Consider the following 18997-nt stretch of genomic DNA (forward strand, 5'->3'; position numbering starts at 1 on the left):
CCCATACTCTGCAAGTCGTTCGGTGACATAAAGTATTTTGTTATCTTCATTGATGATTGCACGTATTGTTGAGATATCGAGCTCCACTCGTGATATGCCAGGGTGATCGTTGTGCATTTATGTCATCGACTTGTTAGTTGCAGATGCGGTTGGTACACCGCCCATGAATAATAGCTAGATGACAACTATCCTTATCTACTCTAGTTCGTGGTTTAGTTAGTATGCCACCTTAGTTAGTTGAGTTTGGTTTGAGACCCATATATAGGGTTCTTCTATTTCTTTGTATGTGAGTTCTTTTGGCTTACACAACTAAGAAGAGGAAAACTGTTTTCAGCCTCCACCTTTGTGTGTATTCCCCCATTGTGTAAGTGAGAAAGCTACAAGTGAGACTCCTTCCTTCTCTCCCACAATATTGACATGGTATCAGAGCCTTGTTCGTGGTAAGGATCTCAAGAAAGTAAACCAAGTTTGCGGTGTTCTGGTAAGAGGACTAGTGTTGCTTTCATTTTTCGATTTTGGGAGCAAGTCTCTGCAGCAGGTAGCACAGCCGGAAAGTGCAAGAGTGCATTGTCTCAGATTGAGACGCCCTTCGCGGTGTAGCAAGAGGGCAGTATATGCTGCGGGTGGGGGCTTTAGCTCTCGATTGCTCTGTTTTTTTGATTTGAGGCCATTTCGGGGCCTGTTTTGGAGGTGGAAGTTTTCTGCACGCACTCAAGAAAAGGCCCTATTTTATGCTGTGCGACCACTATTCTACAGGTCGGTGAAAAGTTACCGGAGAAATTGCATCGTATGCCTGTGCATAGAGACATTGGGAGTTACAGAATCATGCTTGTTGCCTATTGATGCAAAATCATCACTAGGAAGTGACTGTGTGGTCAAATACCACTTTTGTCAGTTTTGCAGATTTGCCCTTGTGAGGTTGAAGCTGTTTTTTTTACAGTGACAGAATTTTTTGCAGTGTTCTGTAATGGCGTCTGATTCTCTTTCACAGATTGTCCACTGAAAAGCTTGACAAGAACAACTTCTAAGCATGAAAGTTTAGAATGATGAATTTCCTTATGGGAAAATGATATTGGGAATTTGTTGCAGGAAATGAAGAAGAATCAGTTTTTCCTGATGTTCCCAATCAACAGCAAATGCAGGCATTTAAAGGATGGCATGAGAGAGCCAGAAAAGTTATGTACTAGCTGTTTATCGGTATTTTAGACTCTATGATTGTGCATATTCAGGATGCAAGTACGCCAAAGGAGGCATAGGATACTTTGTCAAAAATGTATAGCACAAATATGCAAGCCAGGAAAATGCAGCTCAAGCAAGAGTTGCACAATGTGCAAAGAGAAAGTATCAGCATCAATGACTACCACATGAAGGTGAAGAAGATTGCAGATGCACTTGCTTCCATTGGGTCGCTAGTTAAAGATGATGATTTAGTTTCCATGACCTTGAATGTTCCAGGAAAGGATTATGCACAGTTCCGAACATCCATTTTTGTCCGTGAAAGATTTCCTGATTTTGAGGAGTTGATTGCTCTTCTAATTTCTGAGGAGCAGAGAAATGGTGGTGCATCTTCTTCAGGAGGAACTTCAAAAGAAACTGTCTTCTACTCAAATGCTGGATGAGGTAGAGGCAGAGGTAGAGGAGGCCAATCTGGAGGCTGTGATAGAAATCAGAATATGCAGCAAACTCGAGAAAACCAGTCCTATGGAGGAGGACGTGGTAACTCTAGAGGCAGGGGGAGCCAAAGAGATCGTGGTGGATGGCAAAGAGACCAAAATACAAACAGCAATGTTGAATGCTCCTACTATGGTAAAATGGGTCATATGGCTAAAGACTACTATAAAAAGCAGAATGACATCATGAATGGAAAATTGCAACAAGGAAATTATGCATCTTCTAGTAGACAGGGTGATGACAGAAATGAGCATTTGTTTATGGTGCAGTACATGAACAATTTTGTGACAAGTGCAGAAGAAAGCAACGAAATGTGGTATGTTGACTCAGGTACGTCAAACCACATGACAGGTCATGCAGAATGAATGCAGGATGCAAGGAAAATGAAAAAACTAGGATTTGTGGAGACTGGTGATGATAATGCACATCCTATTGTGCAGATTGGAAAAATTCCTTTGTCTATGCAGGATGGGAAAAAGAAATACCTGTCAGATGTATTTCATGTCCTGAATATCACCAAGAATCTGATTTCTGTTGGTCAAATGGTTGAGCAGGGCTTGCAGGTCAGATTTAATTCTCATGGATGCTTTGTTGAGGATATGAAAAATAAAGGTCACTTGATAGCAAAAGAAAAAAGAAGGACAGAATGTTTACGTTGGATGTGCAGACATGCCTGAATTGAGTGCAGCAATGTTTGCACATGGGACTGGTGTAGTTGCAGACATTGATATCTGGTATAAACACATTGGTCATGTTAATGTACATCGACTTAAATCAATGCAGGCCCAAAATATTGTTGCAGGATTGCCTAAATTCAAGGTTGCAAAAATGCATAAGGTATGTGAAGCTTGTCAATTTGGAAAACATGCAAGGAAACCATTTCCTAGACATGTTCAAGAGTAAGAAACCATTGGAATTAATCCACTCTCATGTGTGGACTACTAAAACTGCATCTATTGGAGACTGTCATTATTTTGTCACTTTTATTGATGACTATAGAAAATTTTGGGTGTATTTTATGAAAAAGAAAAGTGAAGTCTTTGGGTATTTCAAAACTCATAAAGCTATGGTTGAAAAAGAAACATGCCTGCAAATAAAATGCCTAAGGTCAGATGGAGGGGGAGAGTACCTCTCAAATGAGTTTGCAAGATTCTTGCAGGAGCATGGCATAAAGCAGCAATATTCATGTAGTCATAACCCACAACAAAATGGAATTGCAGAAAGAAAAAACAGGCATATTGGAGAGGTATCTCGTGCCATGCTCAATGAAAAAGACCTGCCAGATTTTTACTGGGTTGAGGCAGTTGCTATAGCAGTCTACATAATGAATAGGACTCCCACTGCAGCAATACATGGCATGACTCCAGAGGAGAGGTATACTAGTAGGAAATCAGATATTTCTCATTTGAAAATTTTTAATTGCATTGCCTATGTTTATGTGCCAGATGAGTTGAGATCCAAGTTGGATCCAAAAGCTGAGAAGTGCATATTTATTGGTTACTCTCTGCAATAGCAGAAAGGGTATAGATGCTATAACCCTTCTACTTGTAAGTTTACAGTGAGCAGAGATATTGTTTTTGATGAGATGAGTAGCTGGTATAAACCAGTAAATGTGATTGATAATGTAGATGCACAAAATGATAATGCTGCACAGAATTCATAGCAGCAGTCACAAGATATTAGTGGACCTGGAGTGTCCTCTAGCAGTGGTTCATATTCTTTGCCATGGACAAGCAGATTGAGATCAGGAGAATCTTCTCAAAGCAATGCAGATAGTGGTATGCAGGTATCACGAAAAGGAAAAGAGAAGGTAGATCAGTCCATGTTTGATGTGAATGCATGTCACTCTTATGTGGATGGTGAATCCAGTGCCTCAGAACAGAGCATTGATGATGAGTTGGATATTCCTTCTATTGTTACACCTGGAGTAAGGAAGATCAGGGATGTTTTGAGAGCACCTGGAAGTGAGTCTACTTTGCATAGGTATATCAGAGCTAGGTATCCTGTGGATAGTCTGAAATATGATGGATTTACAGCCATTCACTATGCCTATATAGTCAAAGTGATACAGAAACCAGAACCCACTTCTTTTGAGCAAGCCGTGGAAAAAGAAAAATGGGAGAAATCCATGGATGAAGAAATGGATGCTTTCGAAGCAAATGCTACATGGGAATTGGTACCTTTGCCTAAAGATAAGAATGCAATTGGTTATAAGTGGGTTTATAAGGTGAAGCACAATGTAGATGGTTCTGTGAACAGATACAAGGCAAGATTAGTAGTCAAGGGGTATGCACAAACATATGGCATTGATTATGAAGAAACATTCAATCCGGTTACAAGGATGGCAATCGTAAGAGCAGTCATTGCTATGTCTGTATCAAAGGGATGGTCTTTACATCAGATGGATGTAAAGAATGCCTTCTTGCATGGTGATTTGCAAGAAGAGGTCTATATGGAGCAGCCACCAGGTTATGTGCATACTGTTCATCCTGAGTTTGTTTGCAGGTTGAAGAAAGCTTTGTATGGCTTGAAACAAGCACCTAGAGCATGGTCTGACAAGATAGGACAGTATCTTGTCACTATTGGCTTTCAGATTTCCAAGGTAGATTTCTCACTTTATGTGAGAAAAACAGAGAAAGGTATTATGCTGCTTGTCATTTATGTTGATGATTTGATTATCACAGGTGATAGTGATGAAGATATCCTTCATGTGAAAATGCTATTGAAGCAGAAGTTTGAGATGAAGGATTTGGGAGAGCTGCATTATTTCTTGGGCATTGAGGTGATAAGATCACCAAGTGGGATATGGCTCTTGCAGAGGCAGTATGGATTGGACATGCTGTCCAAATATGGGATGACATGCTGTAAGCCTATTTCAGTTTCTTTGGAGCAGAATGTGAAGTTGAGCGCAGATGCAGGTGAGCTTCTGGAAGACCCTACTATGTACAAGCGCATAGTAGGAAGTTTGATTTATATGACTATTACCAGGCCAAATTTGAGCTATGCTGTTGGATTGGTAAGTCAGTTTATGCAGGCTCCAAGGAAACCGCATTTGGATGCGGCTAGACGCATACTCAGGTATGTGAAGTCCACATTGTAGTATAGACTATTTTATGAGACTGGGATTCAGATACAGTTGCATGGATACACTGATGTTGATTGGGCTGGTAGTATTTCTGATAAACGATCTACCAGTGGTTATGTGTTCTCTTTTGGAAGTGCTGCAGTCACTTGGAGTAGCAAGAAACAGCCTACAGTTGCCTTGTCGAGCACAGAGGCCGAGTACAGGGATGCATCAATGGCTGCATGTGAGGTAGCTTGGTTGCATAAGCTACTTTATGATATGCATCAGCCTACAGATGGGCCAGTTGTCATTTATTGTGACAACATGAGTAGTATACACTCGGTAAATAACCCAGTATATCATACTAGAACAAAGCACATTGAGATGCATTATCACTATGTGCGGGAGAGGGTTTTACTAGGTCTTATTGATCTAGTTTATGTCAGCACAGAGGATCAGGTAGCTGACATATTCACGAAGGCATTGGGCGCAGAGAAGCTGTGCAAGTTCAGAGACCTCCTTGGTGTGCAGGAATTGGGATTGAGCTCTAGGGGGAGTGTTGAGATATCGAGCTCCACTCGTGAGATGCTAGGGTGACTGTTGTGCATTTATGTCACCGACTTGTTAGTTGCAGATGCGATTAGTACACCGCCCATGAATAATAGCTAGATGACAGCTATCCTTATCTACTCTAGTTCGTGGTTCAATTAGTATGCTACCTTAGTTAGTTGAGTTTGGTTTGAGACCCATATATAGGGCTCTTCTATTTCTTTGTATGTGAGTTCTTTTGGCTTACACAACTAAGAAGAGGAAAATTGTTTTCAACCTCCACCTTTGTGTGTATTCCCCCATTGTGTAAGTGAGAAAGCTACAAGTGAGACTCCTTCCTTCTCTCCCACAATCTTGACAATCATTGCGGCAAGAAGGGTCATATACACCCACAATGTCATGAGTTGCGCAATGAGAAGCACAAAGAGAAGGGGAAAGACAAAGTATAGGAAAAGTCCTCTGATCACAGCATTATGCCTACAAAATCCAGTGTGAATATCAAGGAGATAAATGTCATGCAGAGTGATGACTTCAATGGAGAGTACATACTTGCAGCTAGTTCTTGTGATGCTACGCCATTGACCGAGGCTCACTCTATGTACGCGTAGGGCAGGTTTTTGGATTCTAGTGCTTCATTTCATGTTACACCATGCCGTGAGTGGTTCCACTCCTATCGCACTGTCTCTGGTTCAATTCGCTTGGGTGATGATAGGTCACTTGCTATTGTTGGCATTGGGGATGTACGACTGCAATTCTCTACTGGCTATACTTTTCTATTACAGGATGTATGTCATGTACCTATACTTACATGCATTCTTATGTATATTCATATGTCTATGGGCCCATGCCCTGTCAGTCTATGGGTAGTGCAAAGTATTTTGTGACATTCATTGATGATTTTTTGCATAACATCTGGGCTTACCCCATTAAGCTTAAGTCATAAGTCTTGGCTGTATTTCAGATATGGCTTGCATTTGTTGAGAACTAGATTAGGCATAGGTTGAAATGCCTTAGGACTGACAATGGGGGAGAATATGTGATGAGAGGGGTATTAAGCATCAGTTGACTGCCCCCTATACCCTACCCTAGAATGGTTTGGTTAAGCGGATGAGTAGAACTATCTAGGAGTGTGTACACAATATGCTTAGCCATGCAAGCTTACCACAAAGCTTTTGGGTTGAGGCAGTCAATACAACTGTGCATGTCATAAATACATCACCTCTAGTGGTTTGCATTTCTAGTTGTAAAGGAGGTATGAACTCGGAAACCTCCGTCTTATGCGTATCTATGTGTCTTTGGATGTGATGCATTCTGCCGTGTGCCCAAGGACAAGCATACTAAGCTGGATCCTAAGAGTGTCAAATGCATTTTCCTTGGCTATGGAGATGCAAGTGAGATGGGTTATCACCTATGGGATCCACAGGCACGAAAATTCATCCGCAACCATGATGTAGTCTTCCATGAAGACAAGATGCATCGACAGCCTGAGAAGGTGGTAGAGATACGCAGGGTTATATTCCAGGAGGAGCCACAAGCTCCCGCATAGCCAGTTGGACAGCCTGCAACAGCAGTTGGTACACATGGCTAGAGTATTGGACAAGAAGACTTTGCCATGCAAATGGGTGTATAAGTTGAAAAGTACTCCTGGACACCCCAAGCCAGCTTATAAGACAAGACTTGTTGCTAAGGGTTTTAAATAGGAGCATGGAGTTGACTTTAATGAAGTCTTTTCTCCTATGGTCAAGATGACTACGCTTGGTTTCGCACAACTTGACTTGGACATGTATTGGATGGATGTCAAGATTGCATTCTTGCATGGGGATTTGCATGATGAGATATACTTGGAGTAGCCTAAGGGCTTTGCAGAACCTGGCAAGGAGCACCTAGTGTGCAAATTGAAGAAAAATCATTATGGCTTGAAGCAGGCACCTAGGGAATGGTATCATAAGTTTGATGCCTTTATGTAGTCATAGGGCTACAACAACAGTGCTATGGATTAGCGTCTTTACACGAAGAAAGCCCGTGCTGGCTCATTTCTTATTTTGGTACTTTATGTAGTCATAGGGCTACAACAAGAGTGCTATGGATTAGTGTCTTTACACGAAGAAAGCCCGTGATGGCTCATTTCTTATTTTGCACTTCTGGCTATGTCTTTACGTATGTTGGAGGTGCTGTTTCTTGGATGTCCAGGGTTCAAAAGTGTACAACTCTCTCTATCATTGAGGTCGAGTATGTTGTAGCCACTGAGGCGGCTTGCAAGGAGGCCATATGGTTGGGCCATTTGGTTTATGACATTGGGATTGATACTATACCTACACTAATTCGGATTCTATGAGTGCTATTCAGCTAGCCAAGAATCTAGTCTTCCATGCGAAGACGAAACACATTGATGTGAGGTATCACTTCATAGGTGGGGTTGTGGAGGACAAGTCTATTGACCTTGTCAAGATCTCCACTGACAAAAATTATGCAAATTTGCTCACAAAAAGCCTCACTACTGAGCGCTTTGCCTTCCTCAGGAGATTGATGGGCATTGGATGAGATGACGTTTTTTCCTCATCATGTTGTACATGTGTACATTGTACTGTCTTTTCTTTTTTCTTTTCACTTCTCACTGGGGAAGATTCGCCTTTAAGTGGGAGGTTGTTTGGGGTAAAGGTGCCTCCGCCTAGTCGCTTGTGTATTACTACATTGACAGTACCCGACACTGCACAGTGCAGGTGGCGGGCACCCATCACTGTCACTTTATTGTTTATTCTTTTAGTGACAATTTAAATAAAGGAAGGCCCGGTCACACATTGTGACTATTGGAGTTTTCATTTGTGTGTCTCTCTCTTCTTGCTCTTGCTCTTTGCCATAGCTCACTTCCAAGCAATCTTCAATCCTTCTCACCTTTCAAAAGAGACATCATTCCATTCAACCCAAGAAAGGGGATACGCTGAAGGACTCTCATCTCTTCTACCATGATCCGAGAAGAGAAGACACTGAAGAAATCTATCATATTCTATCATACCTCTACTCTCATCTCTATTTCGTCATGGCCAAAAAGAAAAATAATTCAAAAGTAGAAATTGCAAATGACCCTACTAACGTGGAAGCAACAGTTGGAGTTGCAAGCATAAGAGTCACTAATGGAGTCACAGGCACGGATGACAACCCTTTACCAACTGCGATACCATAGGTTTTTTTTCTAAAAAAGTTCTATCCAAATTTAATAGAAATAAGATAAGTCTCTCGGGAAATACTGACTTAAGACCAAGAAACTTGGTTACAAGAACTGGGAAGTTAGAGACCCAAAAATCTGGATACCCCTAATTAAATTCCAAGGGGAAGATTTCATTATGTAAAACTCAAGTGTTGATTGCTATTAGAATTAAGCATCACCTGAAAGTTGCATGATTGATTGAAGTCATAACTGCTTGCAGACATCAATCTTGTTTTTGATCTTCTAGATTAGATCCTGAATGAATTAAGTGTTGGAACAAATAAAAATTGAGGAGCCCTATACCTCCCCCAAGGATAGGTGCTAAATCCCCATACCAAGTGGGAATGTTTTTTTTAACCACCATAGAAGCATGGACTGGCTCTGATGGCAAGAGGTCTCTCAACAAGGATCGTATTAAGTAGGAGGTGGATAGGGTGCCTAGGGGGCTCTGGCTAGTAAATCCCTTTTTGCACCTAGGAACTACTTGGTCCCCTATATGGCTCGAGTTCTACTTGGGACACCTATAAACGCTAGCTATAGGTGGATTTGATCTTGGTGACGTGCAGATGCACTGGATGAAGTAGCATGCAAAATTGTAATTTTTTTTCTTTTCTCTTGTATGGGTAGGATAACACACATTATGGAATATAATCAATGATTTTTTTTTATTTTGATTGTATGTCCGTGAGTAAATTATGTAAATGAACAATTGTGCATAAATGGATTTTAATTAATGAAGCTCTTTTTATATGTTTTACGTGATGTGATATGTAATTAGATAACTAAGAACTTTCATAGAGGGAAGCGGGTGTGGATGAATTCCCGACGAATCCAGTCCTATGGCAGTGTGGTCTCGATTAGCTGAGAGGTTTCCCTGAAAACAAATGATAGAAAGAAACTCTAGGAAGGTCCGATTCGCTAACTTACCTAGGGTTTGGTCTCAGAACCCAAACTATAAATTATCTTAGGGGAAAGGTATGGCAGCTATGCCAGAGCATTGCGAGGGATTTCATAAATCCTTAGTCTGCTACTGGAAAAAAGTATTGTACTCCATGAACCAAGGGTAATGGCAGTCACTCCTTCCTGAAAAGAAGTCTCTTGAAGGACACCTCCAGATGTTAGCTAGTTGTTGATAGGTGACCATTAGATCAATTAGGAACCTTCAGGTCGGTCCTCCATGGGTAACGATACGACGCTTCCATTGCGGGGTAGACCTAGGGTTAACCAACTGAAAAAAATCCAATCACTCTGGTTAGAGTACGGATGGCAACGACTGGAAGGTAAACTCTGGGAGATTACTAAAACATTATTCGTCAAGAAATCAAGGTGGGTACGTCACTGTACTTTAGGATCTTATATGCTTCTTATGCTATGTATGAACTTGTCATATAGCAACTAGGTGCAATTAACTTCCCTTGATACATGCACTTCACAAACTCCATCTTTCAAATGTTTACGATGAATTTATTATTTTCAATAACCCCTTCGTGTACAGCTTAGTATGAGTCTAATGCATCTCATGCGTGAGTCAAAGCAAGCATCCATTAATTTGGAAATACATTACTTATGACCCGTACTGTAGTTGGATTAGCAGTGATGCCCTCGCACAAAGCTCCGTTGAGGGATTTCCATCTGTGCATGACAATTTCTGCTTGGGGGCCATTCTCAATCTTTGTCTCCTTTAGATGAAAATTTCACAAGACGTCCACACCTTGTAGTCGATTAGCGGGGGCCAATTTGGGGAGAGAATTAAGCTGCGGGTTGGAGGGCAATCTCACAAGAAGGGTGTAGGCTTGCGGGCAATGGGAAAAAAATACTTGTATCCACCCTCTTAGGAGGGGAAGAGAAAGAGTCTCTCTCCCTCCCTCTCTCTCTCTCTCTCTCTCTCCCTCTTCTTCTTCTTTCTCTCTCTCTCTCTCTCTCTCCCTCCTCTTCTTCTTCTCTCTCTTCTCACCTCTCTTCTTTCTCTCCCTCTTCTCCCTCTTTCTTTCTATCACACACACACACACACACACACATACTCTCTATCTCTCTCTTTCTCTCACCCTTTCTCTCCTAGCGGCAGCAAAGGGAAAAAAGGTGGTATCCTTCCTTTCTTTCTACATGGCGGGGGGAGGGGGGTTGAAGGTTATTATTGGGGGGGCATGGTGAAGTAATGGTGGTGTCTCCATCACTCGTAGATGCATGGTGGAAGTTTGTGGAGGTGGCACCGGGGGTGGCATGCCACATGGCATCCCCTCCTCTCCACTGTCGTCATCTTCCTCTGCCACGTTGTCACCTCCCTCGTCTTCATCATCCACTTCCTTCCTCGATGTCGTCGTCACCCTCCTTCCCCTCGTTGACATCCTCTCTCCCCGCCATGTCAACTTCTTCCCTCTTGCCACTTGTCGGCGATGATAGGGGGAGTTTGTTAAAAAAATCAATTACTTTTCATTATTAAGGGAGGGAAGGTCGTTCCCATGCGGAAGCGGGGGCAAAACTAAATGTTACATCCTATCGCCCTTAGAGAACTTGAACTGTCCTCATCTTGGAAGAACTGGGGAAGACAAGCATTAATGGGGCTTAAGGCCTATCGGTTAGGACCCACCATGCATCTGCTACACTACTCTGATCACTCATAAGCATGAGGTCTTTTGAAGCACAACTTATTGTATTAGATCTATCTGAGTCTAGATTACAAGAGAAGAGTTTATTGTAGTTACATCTCATGGATATCTTCTAGGTGTTTCCTAAGCATTTGGTATATTCTGGATCACTAGAGCTTGTACAATTTCATTCCTTGTAAGTTAAAGTTCTCTTTGAGTCCTATTAAGACAATTGACATGGTTATGTCCAATGTTGTAGCACTCAAACCATCGATGTTTAGGGTGCTTTGGACATTCCATTTTGAAATGACCTAGCTCCTTGCAATAGAAATAACACGAAGCTTTATCACTTGGAGTCACAAGATTTCTGGTCATCCTTGGCAGGTTTTTCTTCTTTAGGCCAAATTGTCCTATGATCCTTTCAGTAGACTGAAGTGGTCGTTTATTGCGAAAACTTTGTTTCCAAATTGTCCTCTTTTTAGACCTTGATTGAGGTCCATGTCAATCGTCTTTGCTTGTAATATTAGAGAATACTCCCAAACTTCATTATTCTAGCAAGACCCAATCTATATTAGTCGAGAAGAACACTCAAGGAAAATTTGTTGCAAGTTATAATTGCCATTTCTTGCTAGAGTATCTCTAATCATTTGCAAGTTCCAAGCTAAAAATTGATGCAACTTGTATTACTCGAGTTAACTGTAATTATCAACCAGCCATTTCTGAGGCTCATTTGCCACATTAAAGTTTATTTTAATACAAGTTCTGTTACATGTCGATAGAACTTCTAGGATTTCTAATCATCCTCAAGAGGTGTAGTAGGCTCTAGATCTTCATCTTCATCTGATTCCTCTATATATCCGAAGACGACACTTGTGTAGCTTCTTTTCCTTGGAGGCTCCATATCTTCTGCACTTAAGTCAGGGCAGTCTACTTGGACGTGCCCTAGCTCATTGTAATGGAAGCATTGACGATAGGGACATCTCCTATGGATGTGCCCTTTCTCACCGCATGTGTGGCATCTCTTTTCCTAATCCCGAGAATCCTCTTTCTCACCATTGCTCAAATTAAGTTCTTGGATGATTGGCTTTGCTCAAAGTAATGCATCTTGCAAGTCTATTGGATGCATTTCTTCAAGACGGTGGTTCAAAGGAGTGTTCAAACCATGACAAAACTTGGATACTTGCTGCACAATATCCATAGGTGGCGTGTATTTTAGTAAGGTTACAAACTTCGAGTAGTAGGCTTCCAAGGTTAATTCTAGCTGCTTGAGCTTGAAGAATTCATTTATCCTCAAAGTCTGGTAGGTTGGTAGAAGGTATCGTTTGCATACAACGTATTTCAGTTGGGCTCAAGTGACAGTAGCTTCAAAAATACCTTGATCTTTGCACCATTACTTCCATCATATCCGAGCTTTGCCAAATAACTTAAGTTTGGCTGTCATTGCTTGATTGCTAGTAGTAGTTCTCGTAGCATAGAAATAATAATCCATCAACTAAATCCATATCTCTTCCTTTGCTGCGATGTTTATCCCTTCTCCATCAAAATCGGGGGCCTTAATTTTCTTGAGAAGGAATTTGTTCTCTTGCATGTACACGTTTGTGGGTGCAAAAGGTGCCTAAAAATCAAGCCACACCATTTAGGTTATTCTGTTTAAGATATGTCTACAAATCATACATAAATCAATCGCATATCATTACAAAGCTTCGCTCTGATACCAATTGTAATGTGCCCGACTGTCCAAGCATGTTTTGGCGGTCCATCGAGAAACGAATCTAAGTGTCGCTGCACTCGGCACTCCCATGGAATGTTTTGGGGTTTGTCGCCTAGGGCTTCTTGAGTCTGCCTCATAATGAAACGTTTGCAGCCAAACCCATTAGGATCAACCTGAAATTTGAGTTCCTAGGGGTCAAGGTCTCCTGACAGCTTTCTAGTGTCGGGTTTTGGACATTCTACTTTATGTAGAGATACCCAAGCCCAAGTAGATCCGTGCCGCACTTGGTTCAAGGAGAATGGGAAACGAGAGGACTGTGTCACTCAACCTCTCTGCCCATAGGGCCTAGTCCCATTTTGGTCCCTAAAATGGCATGAATCAGGTTCTAACTTAACAATACCTAAGGGTCAAAAACATTGTGAGAAGCCTCCCAATTCTCTAGGACCACCCTACTATAAGACGGACCTGTCGGGAGTTCCACTCACCCACTTCCCTTGATAGCTTTAGTTTTCTTATTAGGTCCTATCACATTTATGTGTGACATTCAAAATCAGCTTCCTTAATTAGGCCTTTTAGGAAACAGGGTTTGTTTACATGGTACAAACACGAGCAAGCAATCCTTTGACAAACAAGTTCAAAAAAATTCCTTAACTTATCTTCACGTTAATCTTTGTCTCTTGCCCATACAGGAGAAATTATGTATCCCTTCTGTCCAATAGAAGTACTCGATCCCAATCACATGGCACCATAATTTCCATCCAATATTTAGAATAGGATCTTCCAACGCCCTAGACGGGTGGCTCATGGCAGTCTCCACAACTCCGTTCCAGACTAGCCAAGGGGTGTCCAAAGCTCCATTGACCCCAATAGACCTAGGAGTGAGACACAACTTTTGTGGTTATCCTTTTCACCACTCGACCTTTGGCCCGTGAATCGAGAAGTGCCCTCTTGGGTTGAAATGCGGCGTGACCTTGGAGATGATCCACCCGTGCAAAATATCATTCATTAATTAATCCAATTAAGAATCAAGCACAATCCAAGCAATGAGCCTAGTATCGTCTTCCAAGAAAACATTCATTTATTTTCCCATGGCAACTTGTCATCACTGACCCCGTCCATGGATTTACCGTCAAACACAAGCACTTGGAATAATCATCCAAATCACATTCCAACAATCAGTTTAATGCAAAACCATTTAAGATGTTATTTGATCAATCAACAAAAAAAAAGGTATCCTTTTCCAAACATTACAGGAATAGTCGTGAGAACCTTTCCATTGCGTATTTGCTTTCCCCCTTGGGATCTAAGCAATTCCATGTAAAATTTACTTAACATACCCTTCTTTCGGCTAAGGCATATGTTACGGTTTCAAGCACTGTACAAGACATAAGTCTATTAATCACTTACATTGATTGATAACCTAGCCTTCTTTCCAACAAGTACAAAAGCGATAGTCTTTCCTTTGACTTAGGGTTTCCTAATTCCTTGAGCTCTTTGTTTCCCCTAGAGTTTTTGATGCATCTGGCCCAACCCCAAATAAGATTGATAACATAGTCGCTATTGGACAGATCTCAAGGCATCGTAGTTTTAATCCTAATGATTGTTGTTTGTACTAGCTATACACAACTTCAAGTTCCCAATGAACTAATAGTTCGTGATATTAGCAAGACTTTAATGAAATATCAATTTGTGTACCTTTTATGTATGTTTCATACAATCTTTCCCATGCATGTATTGTCTACGTGCATCTCGAGCCTTAACAATATTGTCCTAGGTAAAGAATAATCAAGGACTTATCGATGCTTAGTACTTTAGGATCTTATATTCTACTTATGCTATGTATAGACTTGTTGTGTATAGCAACTAGGTGCAACTAACTTCCCTTGATACATGCACTTCACAAACTCCATCTTTTGAATGTTTGTGATGAATTTATCATTTTCAAAAATCCCTTCCCGTGTAGCTTAGTACGAGTCTAATGCATCTCATGCATGAATCAAAGCAAGCATCCATTAATTTGGAAATGCATGACTTATGACCGGTACCGCAGTTGGATTAACAGTGATGTGTCGCCCGAAGCTCCGTTGCTTGTTGAGGGATTTTCATATGCACGCGACAATTTTTGATTGGGGGCCATTCTCGATCTTTGTCTCCTCTAGATGTAAATTGTACAAGACATCCGCGCCTTGCACTCGATTAGTGGGGGTCGATTTGGGGAGAGAAATAAGCTACGCGGTGGAGGGCAATCTTGCAAGAAGGGTGTAGGCTTGTAGGAAATGGGAAAAAAATGCATGTGTCCACCCTCTTAGGAGGGGAAGAGAAAGAGTCTCTCTCCCTCTCTCTCTCTCTCTCTTTCCCTCTTCTTCTTCTTCTTCCCTCTCTCTCTCTCCCTCTTCTTCTTCTTATCTCTCTTCTCACCTCTCGTCTTTCTCTTCCTCTTCTTCCTCTTTCTTTCTATTTCACACACACACACACACACACACACACACACACACACACACACACACACACACACACACACACACACACACACACACACACACACACACACACACACACACACACACACACACACACACACACACACACACACACACACACACACACACACACACACACACTACCTCTCTCTCTCTCACCCTTTCTCTCCTAGCGGTAACAAAGGGCAAAAAGGTGGTATCTTTCCTTTCTTTCTACACAAGGAGGGCGGGGGGGGGGGGGGGTTGGAGGTTATTATTGGGGGATGGACATGGTGGAGTAGTGGTGGTGTCTCCCCCACTCGTTGATGCATGGCAGTAGTTTGCAGAGGTGGCTTGGGGGGTGGCATGCCATGTGGCCTCCCCTCCTCTCCATCGTCGTCATCTTCCTTTGCCATGTTGTCACCTCCCTCATCTTCATCGTCCACTTCCTTTCTTGATGTCATCATCACCCTCCTTCCCCTCGTCAACGTCCTCTCTCCCCGCTACATCAACTTCTTCCCCCTCGCCACATGTCGGTGATGGCAAGGGGGAGGTTTTTTAAAAAATTCAATTATTTTTCATTATTAAGGGGGAGAAAAGGTCGTTCCCATGCGAAAGCGGGGGCAGAATGGAATGTTACATCCAAAGTCAAAAAACAACCTGGATTCAAGCTGCTTTCTGACATTGAGACGATTATGGACTTGAAGACAATTGAGGAAAATGATTCTAACGAGAATATTATTGATGGTCTTTATGATTGACTGTCATGCTAAGATATTATGGAGAATCTTTCAACATTTGCTGAAAACGAAAAATCAAGAGCTATCAAATCTCTTGCGGGTCCATTCTCCTTGAGAAATTGCTGATTTCATGCTATAATAAAATTTGGGTGCTGAGAAATCTTTAAAAAAAGTGTTATTTGCTGAAATATTTTAGCAAAAAGAGTTGGGTGATGTTTATACATAGCAAATTTGTGTTTACCTAGGGTATTTACAGCAAGAGCTGAAATTTGCAAGTTGTAGCAAAGAAGCCAGAGTACAGTTAAAAAATAAGACAGTTTATAAGAAGGTTAGATTACCTTTGGACAATGATGAGGATTTGCCAATGTTAGATTACCTTTGGACAATGATGAGGATTACCTTTGGACAATGATGATGTTAAAAAATAAGATAGTTTACAAGAAGGTTAGATTACCTTTGGACAATGATGAGGATTTGCCAATGTTTATGCCATTTATGGAGATGGATATGGATATAAACATCAATGTGGTCAAGGCAAAAACAAGACTTGTTCCATTGAAGGAGGAAAGAGAGTTTGGAGTCACGGGATTGTCTAAAGATCAACCAGCCATAGAAGATCTGGATGCTATGGAGAAGATTTTTGCAAGAGAGAAGACTAAGCCACTAGATGCTGTGATGATCTACGAAAACTTACCTACTTTGATTCGTCCATATGATCTAGGAGGATGTTGTGATAACCTTTGTCAACTTACCTACTTGTCATATTATCCAAATGATTTCCCATATGATCCTCGTGGGAACAATGGTGCAAGTGGTAAACAAGTTGGCCCATATCGAGGATGTGCAGGTTTGGAGAGGGAAAATGTCGTGATGCTGTGCGTCCACCACTACAAAACGTGTAAACATGGAGTGCTTGATGGCCTTTCTTCCCTATTTTTGAAGCAATCATCATGATTGATGGTAGTATCTCCACATGGATCCAAGTATGGCTTCAAGCAAATTACGATGGTGTAGCAAGGAGCATGTTTATTGTAAGCTAGATGTCATCATCATGCAGGAGGATACACTCTCTGTATCGAGAGGGTTATCTATAGTCTGAAGATGTATCATATGACTTGTGCAATAGCCCATGTGATTTTGTAGAGGGCCTATCATTGTGTTTTGGAGGATGGGTGATGATGAAGGCATCGACATCTAAATGATAGTGGTTGATGAAGACGAGGAGAGGCTAAAGGTGTCTATGTGTATGGGGAGATTGATTACTCGGTAGTAGTGGGGAGTGTTTGGTGCCCATGATTATGCTCTCTACGCGATTGGGGATCTGAGGTGGCAATAGCTCTTGAAAGTTTGGAGGTGGTAGTTTTGACAACTGTGTACTGTAGCATATCGAGGAGGCAAATCCTTTGGAGGTGGCCGTGACATCTGTCTACTGGGGTGATGAGCTACATGTTTCGAGCCACCTTGGCTGGTGTATTTATAAGCTACAGCCTAGTCAATGTGTACTTTGGAGAGCCTCGCCCAAAGTTTAGACTGTAGTTTCACTAGCCTTGCTGATTGCTGCGGGTGACAGATTGTGCCTGTAATTTTGGGGCTGATATTTATGGAGTTGCATGCCAGCATGTGATGGAGGCAACATCAGAGACAAGAGTTGGGGATATGTGCAAAGACCATGGCTATTGGGAGAGAAGATGCCAAGAGGGTGACGTTGATTCTAAAAAGAAAGTATTGCAGTAATTCAATTATGCCGAGGAGAAGAGGAATAGTAATTAGAGGCAGGGAATTCACAGCCAGAGCCCCCCTTGGCATCCAAGCGTCCTCCTACGATCAAACTAACCCATGGAGAGACCTCTCATGATGGGTTTGGTCCACATTCCTGTCACGGCTAACTAGAACCCCCCTTGGATAGGGTTGGCAGCCAACTAGGGGTGGCTTGGCATGCCCTCCATGAACTCAACCTGATTCATTATTCCAATTTCTTGTGATCTTGGGCTCATACAATCCTTTCACAGACGGTATTCCTAAATTTTCAAGTAGAATCGCCCTTCTTGGGTCTTTCTTGCCTTGGCGATAGTTGCTATAATCTTCTAATCGATAAAGAATACCCTTGTTTTAACTTGATTCCTATGTGATAGGAGTGGGCAATTACGCTATTAGATTTGTATTTGTTAGTCTTTGAATGCTAGCGGCACTAGTTTGCTAGCTCGAGTTTTCTTGTATTGACATCGAGTTGTATCATGGTTAAAGGTGATATCTCCATGGTTGTTTTGGATTTATCGTGGCCAGTTCTAGGATAGGAGTCAATGAGTGGTTTATTCGACTCAATGTCAACCTATGGTGCTAACAATAGCTTGACTTATTTACATTTAAACCCCAAATAAGTCGAATTAAACCCTCGCCTTACGTATCATATAGGGTTTCATTTAGGAAACTGCCTCAAGCAATTAAGTCTAGCAATCCATAAGCGCATCTTAAATCTATCTTTTAAGATGAATCCCTGATATGTAGTGCGATTGAAACTATCCACACAAATCTAGATGTGAGTCTTTCCTAAGTTGACGATGCAATGTGGAGCCTTTAATCTTGGGAATTCATTTCAATGCACTTATGCAACTCATAAAAAGTGACATGAAATCATAATTCCTAATGCAGGTGCAAGCTACTTCTCTTTAAAGGTTTATAGGATGCCATCATCTTGCACGGTCTTGCATATTTTGTAAATTAGTAACCTACGATGTACTTGCATAAAAAAAAGGAGACTAATACTCGACTTAGTATTGCAACAATCCTTAGATACTAAATGATTTCTGGCAACTCATGATCATCATGGACGTGATTCAAGCCGTTACATCTACCTTGCCAATTATGCAAAATTTGTGATGCAGAAGTATGATTTCTTCCTAATGATGACTATGCTTTATTATCCTGATAACCCATTTTTCAATTTCCTTTACCTCTCAAGCATGCCAACGCTAGTGCATAAATCTAATGCTCTACAAACACAATCAATAGAGCC

The sequence above is a fragment of the Lygodium microphyllum genome, chromosome 11 (genome assembly GCF_053477565.2).
Source record: "Lygodium microphyllum isolate KBCC chromosome 11, Lygodium_microphyllum_v1.1.10, whole genome shotgun sequence".
Lineage (NCBI taxonomy): Eukaryota > Viridiplantae > Streptophyta > Polypodiopsida > Schizaeales > Lygodiaceae > Lygodium > Lygodium microphyllum.